Raw genomic sequence first — 15,483 nt, forward strand, 5'->3', positions numbered from 1 at the left:
TTTATAGAGAAGGTTAACAGGAGTTTTGATTGAAGTGTTCAAAATCATAAGGGGTCTAGACAGAGTAGATAGAAACAAACTGTTCCCACTGGGTGAAGGTCAAGAACCAGAGGACACAGATTTAAGGGGATTGGCAAAAGAACCATCAGCGACATGAAAAACTCTTCCATGCAGCAAGTGGTTAGGATCTGGAATGCAGCACCTAAGAGTTTGGTGGAGGCAGATTTATTCGGGGCTTTCAAAAGGGAATTGGATAAGAAACTGAAGAGAAAAAATTTGCAGGCTATGGGAAAGGGTGGAGGAGTTGAACTAGCTGAGTTGCTCTTGCAGAGAGCTGGAACTGACACAATGGGCCTCCCTCTGAACCATAACCTTTCTATTATAAAACAGTAAAAGTTTTGTTATCCAGCATGTGCCAGACCTGAGAGGTGCCAGATAATCAAAAATTCCGGTTAATCAAGAGTTGTACGCGAAACTCTGCTGCAAAATGCGTCTGACTGCAGGGACCAAGAATCTCATTATAGTGAATGGGGAACCAGTCACTGAGGCAAGGTAGCATTTCCACCCACAGATGGCAACCTTAATTCCCAGGGATTTTGGTGGTCCAAGCTGATAGGTTCAGAAGTCTCTCAACCGGCTTCCTGGTGTCCGACCGGGTTGTTTTTGGTACCGTTGGATGCCCCTTGAGGCCCGCTACCAGTAACCGACGCATGGAGAAAGTCAGCCTCAGCCTTACAGATTCAAGAGACGGAAAGCAATTTCGGCCTTCCTGTTGTCACTCGGCCAGGCAGAGGTGCAGCCATAGGGCACTGGTACTGCCTGCCGCACCCCACAGAGCCCTATTACCTGCCATTGTCCACATGGAGATCGGATCTTCCATCCCAAAGTAATTGCCAGATGACCGAAGGGTACCCAGAGCCCGGCACTGGGAAAGCCTATTTTTAATTTTCCCTTAATCCTTCAAGGTCGGTGCACCAATATACTTGTAGTAAGCGTGAGAGTCAACCCTTTCCAAAGTGCATCACTAACTAATGCCGAGAACAATCAACTGCACTCGGGAAAACCCAGCCCAGGGGAGCTTTGGGGGATTTTGGAAATTCCAGATAACAGAGTTTGCCAGTTAGAAAAGTGACAGATAACAAAGCTTTTACTGTATACATAATCTAGACTAAGATATGGCAGGACAGGTTGTTTGTCTGGACAAATATGAAAATTGGTAACTAAATATCAGTGTACGTGACACATTATCTCCCCTGCCCCACCCAAACAATTGTTCTTTGTATCAGTGTGAAAATGATGCCAATTATGGATGGTCATTAAGTTAAACAATTTACTTTCATTAAAACCACTGGGGATAATGTCCGATTGCAGCAGATACACTATGGACTGCACTGGGCATCATCTGTTCCCTAAAAATCAAATGGTGTTGTTATGGTGCAAGCTGTTTTAGGATTCAACCATTTACAATTATATTGGCAATAACTGCAATGTCCTTTTAATTTTGAAACAGATCATTTAAAAACCCTAGAGCAGTTATACGCAGTTATTTATAATTTGAGACTCAAATTTGTTTCTTTTTTTAAATGATGCTCTTGAGAACTCACTACTTAAATACACCTACCTGTCCGCTACTGCTATAGACAACAGCAGGATATGAATTAAACTGAAAATCAGGTTTAAATTTTCTGGAATTTCAACGACAGTAATTGTCAAATCTTTACAAGTTTTGGGTTCTGTGTTAGGTAACAAGCAACAGATTCAAAACAGCAAAGGGTTAGATAACATCCAGTACATCAGTTTAAACATCAGTGACTGACATCACCTGGCACAAGTTTAATTTCTTTTTTGGTAAAGTACCCGAATTCTTTGACCTGCTGGTCTTCTGTAGTTATTGAAATTTATGGTTTACGAAGGGAAATCCATTTGGAACTTTCTGATTTCATATCTGAACAGCTCCCTCGGGCTAAATTGATCCACTCTGGTCATGTGAAAATCATAGCATTTTTAATACATATTTCACCCCAGACTGTTCTTTGTGATTGCATTGCTGTGATTTCGTTTCTAAAAATGAATCAAATTTGCAGAAATTATTTCAGCAGCAGTTACATGAAATATAAAGTATGTATTTTGAAGGCAGAATATTACAAAGTAACAAAGGATTATAAGGAAGATGTTTCTTGGATTTTCTGGGGAGGAGAGGTATAATCAGAATCTGGAACTGTACCAAATGAAAATGAGCAAAATAATAACACTGCAAACTTGTCTACTCAGCATTAAAGAGAAGCACCTCATAGTAAATGGAAGTGATTAAAATCCAGCCTTTGTAAACAGCCTGATATAAATCTCCACTGGTTTCTGTTGCAATACAACCTTTGTATCTGACAGTAACATGATACCATCTGATGCATGTACTGGACAAGAGCACTTTGAAAAATAATGCACGAAATCCATATCTAATTATTATTATTCTTTTCTTTCCTATATCCTATATTTTGAAGAGAATTTGAACATTTGGACAGGATTTTTGTTAGCTTTTTTTCGAATAAGTTCACAAAATATAATTTAATTTTATTAGAAAGTAATGAAATACACAGTTACTTCTTGACTACTGCTTTATTTGAACAACTGATCAAAACATTACATTGAGTAACCTTGTCACCATTCTTGTCCACAATTATGAGTGGACTATTCATACCAGCCAACAATATCAAAAATAGCTTTGTCACAAGATTTCTTCTCATAGCTATTGTTATGCCAATGTGCTTTGTCGAGTGATCATTTTCTTTAATCCACTGACTGATCTGAATTTATATTTTTAAAAAGACATTTTAAAAAGACCAGCTAAAAGGATAACTTTGCTGGCAGCTTAAGATGGCTACCTAATTTGCAACACTGTATCCTACACTGCAATGCTTGTGAGGAAGGAGATGAAATGTCTGCTCATGCCCCAGGCAAGAATCAAGACACAGGAAGTTTAAAGGAGCTACCTGTTCTTTTTAGCAAGAGAGAAGTACTGCTAATTGCTTTGTTTGAATCACTGAGTAACTGTCAAGTGACAAGACCCTCGCCATCTGTGGTTTAAAGCTTGTGTCTTTCTGCAGCAGAGAGAGGAGAAGCAACTGGACTTTGACACATGCAGACCCAAGTGAGCGTCTCTCTCTTCCTCTTCTCCATTCCAGCTTGAAAGCTTTTAAATCCTACCTGTTGACTGCCCACCTTTGCATACTCCAGCTACAATTAGAAACCCCGCTGGAGGAAATCATCCGCATCGCTGTTTCCAAGAGACCCACCGAACCAGTCATCTATCTCTTCAAACTAAAAGCCTCAGGACCACCGAATTCAGCTAGAAGCCAGCTGAGTCACCAAATGCCACAGACTATATGGCCTTTTTTTCTATGGACTCTAACTCAACCACTCTACCTTTCCCCACTCTGCAACCTATTTTTGTGTCTAAACCTCCAGAGTGTGTGTGAGTGAAAGTTGGCGGGTCGTTTATATTTTTATTAGGTCGGTTTAGGTACAATAAAGTTAACCTCTTTCTTTGTTAACTCAAGAAAACCTGTCCGATTGGTTCTTGGTATGATCATAGCAAGTAAGTAATCAAACACCTATTGAATTGGCCAGTACATCCACTTTAAGAAAGAATTAAACCAGTTGTGGTCAAACAAGGAGAGAGAAAAGATGGAAGCCCTTTGACCCCTCCTCACTTGACCGTAACACTATTTTGAAATGCCACAGGTTTGACAGGCACAAGCCGCATTCTATAATGGCAGCTGTCAACAATCCCTGTGTCAAGATTTGTTATTTATTCTCTTCCCTCAGCAATTTCCTCCCTTCTAAATCCAAAGCTACTGCCCTTGCCACCCCAACCCCACACATCGCACCCCCCTCCCCACCCCACCACCACAAATTCCATTCCATATTCACTGATTCAATTCCACTGCCTACTCATTGTCTCAGGGTGAACCAGATTGTTCACAATCTTCCACCTCATAGGCAAAATGCTACCAACTGTGCTAAACTGACAGCTACTTTTACTGCTGAATCATTACTCAAGAGAATATTAATAGATTGCAATCTTCTAAATACAATTTTGTCTTAAGCCCTGCAGTGGTCTGATCAACACTATTCTCTAATATAATAATGGAATCCTATCCACCCTCACAGACAAATGCAACTGCATGCAATTCAAAGTACCTCAATTATCTCAATTACCTTATCACCTGCAAATTGTTACAGACTGTGAGATATCAAAAGACACAAAAAAGCAAAACATTAAATCAAATTTAATCTCAAACTGCTCACATTTACAAAAATTAAACTATACTATTTTTAAATATCACCATATGGTGCCAGTATATAGGAGATCCTGTACTGATATTACCATCCTCCTGTTCATGTTGAAATCTGGGGCAGTCAGCAGATTAAAATTTAAACAAACGTGCCCCCATCCCCTGTGTCACCCTGCTGCACACCGCAACCCGCTCCCCACCCCCACACAGCACTGGCCACCCAAGGCCCACCCATCTCAATTTTCAAAATGGGCAGAGAGACAGGAGCCCTATTTCAATATGTAAACTGGATTCCTCTGCCAGTTGTAGCACCCCTCAGCCATTTTTGTATGCCAGTGGGTGGAATGCACATCCACACAACTCTCCATCCGTTGGTTTCAGGTGCTGAGTAGAAAAACATGGTTCTCAAATGGAACACTGCAGGCCACTCAAAAACAAGTAGGTAATTTATTTTTAAGCTTTATTTGAGGCCAGGGAATCCATCGCCCCGCCTTTCACCACAAATACCTCCTCCCTTTCCTTAATTAATGATTTCTGCCTCACTACTTGCAAACACATTTTTTGGCCTTTTCCTGAGCAACCATCAGTGGTCCTTTTAAGGACCAGCAGATAAGCCATACAAAACCTGTGCCAGAATTTCACGAGGAGACGGTGGCGCTGTCCACCAGTTGGAAAGCCAGGGGCAAGCCCACCTCCGACAGCCCTGAAGGCCACGACCGTATTTTGCGGGCTCAGGCAATTAACTGCCTGCAGTCATGACGTCTTCCCCCCATGAGCCAGGATGTCCTGCTTCCAAGAGCTGCTAGCCAATCAGAGGGTCGGCAGCTCTTCAGTCTCAGCAGTGCTACCAGAAGCAGTGGCCACTGCTGGGACTGCCCACAGTGATTTGAGCCACCATGGACATCAGCCTCAGAAGTAAGTAAGTGGGGTCAGGGCTCGCCATGGACAATCAACTAGGACCCCGTGGGAGGCAGAAGGGTGGAGGTTGATCAAGAGGGTAAGGGGATGTTCCAGCGGAGGCAGTCCATGTGGGGCACAGTGTGTCCGATTGGGAGGCCCCCAAGCCCATCCCACAAAGAGGCTACCAGGTATTACTGGATGGCCTCCTCAGGTGGCGAAGTGCCCATCCACCTCTGGTAAAATACCAGCGACAGTGGGAAGAGGCCTTTAAGTGGCCATTAATTGACCATTTAAGGGCCTCATTTGGCCTAAGGGCGGGCAGGCCTCGGTTCTGAAGTGTCCGTCCAGACTGGTCAAAGCAGCGGAATCGCATTTCCAGCATGCCAATGGTGTGTTCAATTATGGCTCTGACAGATGTGTGAGCAGCATTGTACCTCTCCTCAGCAGCGCTTTGAGGATGACGTACTGGTGTCACCAACCACATACAAAAAGGGTAACCCTTGACACCCAGGATCCATCCACCCACCTTGGCTGGTTGCTCGAAAACCGCTGGCAGCTGATTGATCCTCAAAATGTATAAGTCATGACAGCTCCCTGGGAAATGTGCACAAATATGCATGATTCTTCTCCTGTGGTCACAAACCAGTTCCATGTTTAAAGAGTGAAGCCTTTGTGATTCACAAATGCAGCAGGCTGGTCCCAGGAGCTCTAATAGCCACATGAGTACAGCTGATCACCCCTTACACTCTGTGGAACCTAGCGATGGTGCCGAAGGCCACAAGCCTTGCTGCCTAGCTGTCCTCATCTACAGGTAAGTAGATTAAATCATTGGCATGTCGAAAAAGGGCATTGGTCACCTCTTTGATACACCTGTGGGTCACAGACTGCAAGATGCCACATATGTCACCCGTGGATCCCTGTAAGGAGCCGCCAGCAAAATAATTGAGTGCAGCAGTCACCTTGAGGGCAACTGACATGGGATTCTCACAGAAGCCGTGTGGCTGCAGGATCCTACAAATTTCTGTGCCCATTTCACACGGCATCCTGAGGCGTTACTGGCATTGCCTCTCTGACATTTGCAGGTAATTTGTCCTTGTCCTGAGGATGCGATGATGTGCCAGTGCCCAACTTCGATGAGGCCATTCTTGGATATTATCATTTGGAGCATCCTCACCTTCCTGTTTGACCTGTTGCTGGAACTCAGACATCATTTGAGGGAAAAGAGCCTCCTTAGTCTCTCTCTTTCCTATTCTTCCCGTGGTGCTAAACAAATTGGGTGCATGAGACCCACGTTGCTGCGGCTTTTCTGAACAATAAATAAGCAGTGCGTGGTGATTCAGCCCTCTGTTGACACTGGACTGAAACATCAACGCAATGAACAGCTCCCAAATTGCAGCTAGGTAGAAGACATGCCCACTGTCATTTCCCTCTTTCCACTCTCCTGGCAATCCTTGAGTGTCCATTTGATTCCCATTATCATTGGAGAAAATGCTGCACGTGGAATTCAGGGAAAGCCTCCCCACCATCCAACCTCCTCCTGCAACCTTCCAGCTTGAACCCATCACCCTTGACCCACTCAATGTTATCGTTATCCTTCCCTCCGTAACCATTGAGCCTCCCCTTATTTCCATGCACAGTGTAATTATCAATGTATTCATGCCGTCCCTTGTCCCGTTCCTACTCTCATTACTATCGACATGCCGACGCCTATCCTTGAACCTTCTCACATCAAACTGACCATTGTTCCCCTCCATTAGACTGACCTTCCCGCCCTACAGAATCCCATTTCCCCCACTGGTTACTGCCGGCACTACACCAGGGCCTGGGATCAGGAGCAGCCATGGAGCCATGGACCCCAGGTATGTGAGGCAGGGGTGCCAGGGCAGGTCCAGCAGGCCCTGGCGGGATTGGGGGAGGGAGGGTGGGCATTGAGCACGGGGAGGACTGTTACCACCACAAGTGTAATTCCAGCGGAGGCGGGAAGAGGCCTTAAGTGGCTAGTGATTGGCACTTAAAGGTCTCAACTGGCCTCTGGTGGGGAAGGCCATCTTCAGCCTTTCCCGCTCCCGACTTAATTGCGGCGTGAGGGGAAGACGAAGGGCCTGCCATCCCAGCATTTCTATGGGCCTGCCCCCGCCTCCTAGCCCATCTCCCAGGGGCCCATTAAATTCCGCCCGATCTGCAAACAAGTGGTGTGAGGAACACATTTTGTCACAAATAGACATCCTAGGTTTACATTGAAACATATAACTATGAGGGCACTGCATCTTTAAAATTTGAATAAAGTGACAGAGTTCAATAGTGTTTAAATACTATTACCCACTGTTACGACCTGGTGAGAAAGAGGTCTAGGCTTCGCTTTCAGCCTTCACTTGTTCTTACTGTAACAGGGTTTAATTTTAAACAAACCATGTTTTTAGCTCCTCTTTGGTGACTGCTTTCCAATTATAAGGCAAAAAAACCAGCACAAACATGTTTTCTTAGGTTTAAAGAAGAAAAGTTGAAATTTATTAAACTTAAACTCTAATTCTGTTAACGCCTACAGATACACGACGCGCCCATGCTAGCATGCATACACGATACACACATGCAAACAGAGACAGAAAAGAGCAGAAGAAAAATAAAGAGGAAAAGTTTGAGGCAATATCTGAAGAGTTTTTGTTACGGTTCTTCGGGATCGCTGTAGAGTCCTTGATTGTAGGTAGATCTGACTTTTCACTGGGGCCCAGTATTCTTCTTTAACCTTGTTCGCTGTTTCAGAATTTTCTCTCTTGGGGGGGTTCATGTGTCTTCAGTGGATTCAGAGGCTTGTGAGAAAAAGATGGGAGCAGAAAGGACAGAACTTCTCAGTCCAGGAGCAAACAGACACTCTGAGTTCAAACTCTCTGTGGCTAGTTCAAATAAACCTGGAATAGCCAGTTAGTCATGTGACCAGTTGGTCTAACCAGTCCTAGCCCTGTGGATTGCATCACCCCAGCAGGCCCTGGAATGCGCATGCCCACCCCCTCACTGTCCGGTGATCAACATCCATTGTGGATTGAATGGGTCAGGGAATGGTCCTTTGTCTACACAAGCACCGTTGGTTAGTATGCAAATATTTTTTCCAGCCAAGGCTGATGCGTTCAACAAGTAATTTCCTCGCTCCAGCAACAAGTCAAAATCAATGTTCATATGACAAAACCAATGTGCCTCATTCTTGGCAATTGGGGGTCTGCATGACACCACTTATTTATCATCCTATTCAGGTCTTTGTGTACTGCACACCTCTTCCTTGATCAACAGAAAACTAGGCAAGCTGCTCCTTGGTCTCTCCTAATAATGTTATTGATCTGGCTGCTGGGAAGTGCACAAATGGAGCCCTGGTTAATCTAGCTCTTATTTTATCTCATTCCCTGCAGGGAATGAACCAATACCAGATCATTGTTTGGGGAATCACAGATACAAATCCACATCCTGCCATTGTATGGTGTTGCACTTGTGTGTTGGCTTATTCTTGTGTTGTCAGCACAATGCATTCTCTGGTTATTTTAAACTGAATAAGATATTCGTCAAATAGTATGGTTCAGCAATTAATAGATTTTTCATCACCACATATCATACTAGTCCTGATTGCCTTTAAGGGAGCTTTCTTTCCCCTCTGTTTTTATATAAATTTAATGATTTTACTTTTAGCAATCATGACAGCAATGCTTTGTAATTGCTGTTCTGGTCAAATAATTATAGAATCAGCTGTGCCTCTATGTTTGACAAAATGACAGATACAAGAGTGAGCCGACTGCACTTGTTGCTTTGCAGTAAATTGCTTGGAAAAGAGGATCAGGATGCAGGTGGGCAGGGATTCCAGATGTTTCAGTTTACTCAAATCGAAAACAATAATTTTGTGACACTTGTCATTAAATACAAACGTTTTCAAAAATGCACCCTATATTTTTTACAAATATTATAGATATACATATGGCATATTGTTGCTAGTGTTAGAATTGTGGCACTTGTAAGTTCACTACCATCCAACAAGTTACACTTATACACTGTCTTTAATGCAGCAGGAGGGGCTGATTGAACAATGAGAGAGACTTGGGAGAAGTTTGGGAAAGATGAGCAAAGACAAGGTTGAATAGATAGGTTTTGAAATTCATTTTTTTTAGAGTGTGAACAGATGTAGAAAGGAAGAGTTCAGGAGGAGAATTCATGAATGCAGAGCCATGACAACTGAAGATTCAGCCGCCGATAATGGAGTGAGTGGAGTGAAAGGAAGAGGGGGAAGAGGCCCACACTCATTGAGGCAGAGGCTGTGAACTAGGATTTGGGCTCAGAGGCTGTGGACGTTGAGTGCAGCAAGCATGTTGAGGGATCTATAAATGAGGACAAGGATTTTGAAATCAATGCACAAGGGAAGAGGAAGGCATACTGGCAAAATTTGCAGGAATGGTTAAATTCAATTTAGTACAGATTAGATGCAGAGTTTTATATGAGTTGGAATTTAGTGGGGTGAAGCTCAAGATACCACCCCTTTAAAATAGCTGTGCTGCAATTATTGTTAGATAATAATTCCATTATGACAATTTAAAAAAAATTCTACTAAAATATTTTTACTATTTCCTTTCACTTTTTAAAATTAAATTAAATATGTAAAGCACTAATTATCCATTCACTAGAACCCACCATTCTGGAACTGAGGTAATGCAGAAGACTTTGGCTGTGATGACCAGTCATTTGAATGTATTAAGATAGATTATTACTCATGAAATAAGTTTTTAAAGAAAATGAACTAGCAAGGTACTTCTGATTCTAAGTAAAAACTATAAAGCCTATACAACTGCATAGTGTACTTACCGTACTGGAGTGTCTTTTCATATATTTTATTTTATTCGTTCATGGAATGAAGGCGTCGCTGGCCAGGGCAGCATTTATTGCCCATCTCTAATTGCCCTTGTGAAGGTGGTGGTGAGCTGCCTTCTTGAATCGCTGCAGTCCTTGGGGTGTAGGTACATCAACAGTGCTGTTAGGAAGGGAGTTCCAGGATTTTGACCCAGCAACAGTGAAGGAACAGCAATATAGTTCCAAGTCAGGATGGTGTGCAGCTTGGAGGGGAACTTGCAGGTGGTGGTGTTCCCATGCATCTGCTGCCCTTGCCCCTCTAGATGGTAGAGGCGCGGGTTTGGAAGGTGCTGTGAAAGGAGCCTTTGTGAGTTGCTGCAGTGCATCTTGTAGATGGTACACACTGCTGCCACTGTGCGTCGGTGGTGAAAGGAGTGAATGTTGAAGGTGATGGGGTGCCAATCAAGCGGGCTGCTTTGTCCTCAATGGTGTTGAGCTTCTTGAGTGATGTTGGAGCGGCACCCATCAAGGCAAGTGAAGAGTATTCCATCACACTCCTGACTTGTGCCTTGTAGATGGTGGACAGGCACTTGGAAGCCAGGAGGTGAGTTACTCGCCACAGAATTCCCAGCCTCTGACCTGCTCTTGTATTCACAGTATTTATGTGGCAGGTCCAGTTCAGTCTCTGGTCAATAGTAACCCTCAGGATGTTGATAGTGGGGGATTTAGTGATGGTAATGCCATTGAACATTAAGGGGAGATGATTAGATTCTCTCTTGTTTGAGATGGTCATTGCTTGGCACTGTGTGGCGCGAATGTTACGGACCACAAATCAGCCCAAGCCTGGATGTTGTCCAGGTCTTGCTGCATATGGACACAGGCTGCTTCAGTATCTGAGAAGTCATGAATGGTTCTAAATATTTTGCAAACATCCCCACTTCTGACCTTATGATGGAGGGAAGGTCAATGTTGAAGCACCTGAAGATGTTTGGGACTAGGACACTACTCTGAGGAACTCCTGCAGTGATGTCCTGGGATTGAGATGATTGACCGGGAACAACCACAACCATTTTCCTTTCGGTGGGTATAACTCCAACCAGAGGAGAGTTTTCTCCCTGATTCCCATTGACTCCAGTTTTGCCAGGGCTCCTTGATGCCATACTCAGTCAAATGCTGCCTTGATGTCACCTCTGGAGTTCAGCTCTTTTGTCCATGTTTGGACAAAGGCTATAATGAGGTCAGGAGCTAAGTGGCCCTGGCAGAACCCAAACTGAGTGCCAGTGAGCAGGTTATTACTAAGCAAGTGCCGCTTGATAGTGCTGTCAACGACACCTTCAATCACTTTGCTGATGATTGAGAGTAGACTGATAAAGGCAGTAATTGGCAAGGTTGGATTTGTCCTACTTTTTGTGTACAGGACATACTTGGGCAATTTTCCACATTTCCAGGTAGATACCAGTGTTGTAGCTGTACTGGAACAGCTTGGCTAGGTACGCGGCTAGCTCTGGAGCACAAGTGTTCAGTACTATTGCCGAAATGTTGTCAGGGCCCATAGCCTTTGCAGTATCCAATGCCTTCAACCGTTTCTTAATATCACGTGGAGTGAATTAGTTTGGCTGAAGACTGGCATCTGTGATGCTCGGTACCTCAGGAGGAGGCCAAGATAGTTCATTCACTCAGCACTTCTGGCTGAAGATGGATACAAGTCCTTCAGCCTTGTCTTTTGCACTGATGTGCTGGGCTCCCCCATCATTGAGGATATTTATTTATTTTATTTAGAGATGCAGCACTGAAACAGGCCCTTTGGCCCAACAACCACCCATTTATACTAACCATACATTAATCCCATATCCCCTACCACATCCCCACCATTCTCCTACCACCTACCTACACTAGGGGCAATTTACAATGGCCAATTTACCTATCAACCTGCAAGTCTTTGGCTGTAGGAGGAAACCGGAGCACCCGGCAGAAACCGGTCACAGGGAGAACTTGCAAACTCCGCACAGGCAGTACCCAGAACTGAACCCGGGTCACTGGAGCTGTGAGGCTGCGGTGCTAACCACTGCGCCATTGGTGAGGACGAGGATAAGTAGGTTTTTGATGATTCCCTCATCACCTGCCGCAGACCCAGTCCAACAGTTATGTCCTTTAGGACTCAGCCAGCTCAGTCAGTAGTGGTGCCACTGAGCCACTCTTGGTGATGGACATTGAAGTCCCCCACCCAGTGTACATTCTGTGCTCTTGCTACCCTTAGTGCTTCTTCCTGTTGGTGTTCAACATGGAGAAGCACTGATTCATCAGCCGAGGGGGGGACAATCAGTGGTAATCAGCAGGAGGTTTCCTTGTCCATGTTTGACCTGATGCCATGAGACTTCATATCATATTTCTGTTATATGTTATAACATACCACCCGAGACAGGCCAAAGAAGAAGAAGAAGAATATATATATAAATATATATATATATATTATATATTCACAAAATAATATATTGATTCTTTTTAAAAATCAAATCAGGTTAAAATCAAAGAGTAATCAATTGTAGATAATACTGATAAAAATTGTGCCAAATTGATATCATATACAAATTATGAAAATGTAGGTTATATGAATGACAAAATTAAAACTGTATTGGCATATTCAATGAGCACAAGTGTATGCAGTGTCACCCTGAAACATTGCTGATTTTATAAGAATAATATAAGTTAGAATTCACTAATTAAAAATTCTGGTAATTTCTGAACAATACCCTATATTAGATTAAAATAAATCTATCTTCTTCTGGCATTTTACACACTGACATAAAAAAAAATAAACTGATTTACTTCTAAGAGTACCATGTATTTAATACTCTTATCTTCAAGAGAGATTTTGAAACAATTAGGATAACCTTTAAGAAATGATTACAAATTTGTTTCCCCATATTTGATTCTTGTGTGGCCTCTTCAATACCATTACATCATTATTTTTTAAACTGTCTTGTCCACTAGTTGAAAAGAAACTAAAGGCTGATTTACTGATGTTATTGTTTGTTTATTTGTTTACTTTGGGAGAATGAGGGATGACAATAGCAATTAGTATTATATTGCCTTTACAAGTAACTTGATTTTAAAAAGCACCAAGTTGTTTAAAGGAGCGGTGTGTCTTAATTTGGCATCATTGGTGGTATAATTGCTTACTCTTAAGATGTAACAAGCACCAACCTGACAAATAAAGTGATAAAATTTTAATTATTATTAATCACAAATGAAGCAGTGTTCCTGCTGCCGAGAGTTTTGTATCTGTACAGAACAGATTGTAGTTTCACATTCCTAGCCACCTGTAGTCTGACTCCATTTCCAGACAGCATATGGCCTGGTGGCAGATACAATATGAACACTATCGTGTCTGTTACTTTACTCAATCTAGAGACAGACGGGACAGTCATGGGGTAACAAGGTTATGGAATATGCTAGTCCATTTAGATCATTTTTTTTGTTAAAATACTCTCCAGAGGGTTTAGGTATGTTATTTTCTCAATCTAACAACACTAGTAAGAACTGTAATAATTCAAGATTACACTATAAGTATAATAAAACTGAAATTATGCAAGTCCATTCTTCAAAGCTGGTTGTTAAGAAAGCCAAAGGAGAAATTCAACTATGCTTTATTCAGTATACATTCAGAAAAATATTGAACAAGAATGCAAAATGACTCATTAAGCTCAGTTCACATGCTTAAATTATTGAGTGAAGATTAAAATAATCTTGAAATATGTAAACGAAAAAAGGGGAACAATAGCATAGTAATAACTTTACTGGACTAGTAATCCAGACGCCTAGACTAATGCTTCGGAGACATGGGCCAGAATTTTACGCAGCCCCAGTGGGTCGGATGGTGATGTGGGGCGGCGTAAAATTGAGCGGCAGGCTTCAGGAGGCATACCCGCCCCGCTTCTGCCTCCGGACAAATTTACGGCGTCGGGTGGAAGGTGGGAAATGGCCCGCCCACCCAAGGCCAATCAAGACCCTTAAGTGGCCACTTAACGGCCCTCGCCCGCCTCCACGGGTATTTTACCCATGGCAAGCAGGTGTGCTGGGGGCGTGAAAGGCCGCCCAGCGATAGCTGCTGGCCTTTCCGCGCCCTGGGGGGGGGGGACATGGCAGTCGGGCACAGGGTGCCCGATTGAAGGCCGCTCCTGCCTCCCAACCCACCCCCAGGACCCAAGACACCCCCCTCCCCACAAACAACCATTCCAGCCTCATCAAGGAAGGACCGATCCCACTGGTGAGGCATGCCCCTACTTACCTTCCCTCCTCGATCCATGGCGTCGGTTGGGCTGCAGTCCCAGCAGTGGCCACCGCTCCTGGTGGCACTGCTGGGATTAAGAGCTGCCAGCCCACTGATTGGCCGGCAGCTCACTGATGCGGGACCCCCTCCCTCAAGTGGGTGGAAGTCCCACCTCGGCACAATTAAAGCACAGGGACCCGTAAAATACGGGATTGATCCCTGGACTAGGCAGAAGCGGGTTCACCACCGACTTTCACGTCAGAGTCCGGCTCCCATCCATCCACCGTAAAATTCCAGCCAGGCGTTCAAATCCCACCACGACAGCTGGTGGAATTTAAATTAAATTAATAAAAAACTGGAATAAAAAGCTAGTCTCAGTAATGATGACCATGAAACTACTGGATTGGCCTAAAAACATATGTGGTTCACTAATGTCCTTGAGGGAAGGAACTCTGACATCCTTACCCAGTCTGGCCTACATGTGATTCCAGACACACAGCAGTGTGCCTGACTCTTAACTGCCCTCTGAAATGGTCTAGCAAGCCACTCAGTTTTATCAAACCACGACAGAAAAGTTGAAGAAGTATAAAACTGGATGGACAACCCAGCATTGACATAGGCACTAGAAACAACAAAGGCACAACCTTCCCAGTCGAGCCTGAAAAGCCCTCCTCACTAACATCTGGGAGCAACAGCCTGACACAGTCATACTCACCAAATCATAACATACAGCCAATGTCCCAGACTCCTCCATCACCATCCCTGGGTATGTCCTGTCCCACCGGAGCTGGTGGCACAGTGGTATACAGTTGTGGGGAGTGGCCCTGGGAGTCCCCAACATTGACTCTGGATCCCATGTAATCTCATGGCATCAGGTCAAGTATAGTCAAGGAAACCTCCTGCTGATTACCACCTAGTGCCCTCCCTCAGCTGATGAATCCGTATTCCTCCATATTGAACAGCACTTGAAAGAAGCACTGAGAGTAGCAGGAGCACAGAATGTGGGGGACTCCAATGACCATCACCTAGAATGGCTCGGTCGCACCACTACTGACCAAGGTGGCCGAGTCTTGAAGGACATATCTGCCAGTCTGTGCCTACAACTGGTGGTGAGAGAACCAACAAGAGGGAAAAACCTACTTGATCTCCTCCTCACCAATCTACTCACAGGCAGTCGCACAGCGGACCTGGGTGGAGACTGAG

This window comes from Heterodontus francisci, chromosome 1 (genome assembly GCF_036365525.1).
Source record: "Heterodontus francisci isolate sHetFra1 chromosome 1, sHetFra1.hap1, whole genome shotgun sequence".
NCBI lineage: Eukaryota > Metazoa > Chordata > Chondrichthyes > Heterodontiformes > Heterodontidae > Heterodontus > Heterodontus francisci.